This window comes from Solanum tuberosum, unplaced genomic scaffold, assembly GCF_000226075.1.
Source record: "Solanum tuberosum cultivar DM 1-3 516 R44 unplaced genomic scaffold, SolTub_3.0 scf00365, whole genome shotgun sequence".
Taxonomy (NCBI): Eukaryota; Viridiplantae; Streptophyta; class Magnoliopsida; order Solanales; family Solanaceae; genus Solanum; species Solanum tuberosum.
This window is the reverse complement of record NW_006239290.1, coordinates 20,212-20,685: the sequence shown is the minus strand read 5'-3', so window position 1 is coordinate 20,685 and position 474 is coordinate 20,212.

The following is a 474-nucleotide window of genomic DNA, read 5'->3' as shown; positions in this document are numbered from 1 at the left end:
CTTAGAAAGTCACTCAACTTTGAGTTGTTTACTTCGAAAGTCAATCAACTTTGTTTTATAACTCAAAAGTCACTCAGCTATTAATAGTTCACTTAAAAAGTCACGTAACTATTGATATTTTACTTAAAAAGTCACCCAACTAATTTAAATTATTTTTTTCATTAAATTTTGTAAAATACAAAAAAAAAAATTAACTATTTCTTTTTTAAAAAATAATAAAATGCTTATTTTAATTATTTTATTGAATTTCTTTGAAGTTTAATTTTTCTTTTTACCTATTTTTTTAAAATAAATGGTACTGTGTTGCGTCTTTATTTTTTTTATTACTTCTTATCAATTCCAGCTTCTTCTTTTTTGGATCATTTTTTAACATATTTAATTTCAGTTATATAATTGATAAAACGGAAAAAGTTTTTTTTGGGGTCAATTGCTATGGTACGTTTTCCAAAAAATTATAATTAAATAATTTGGATT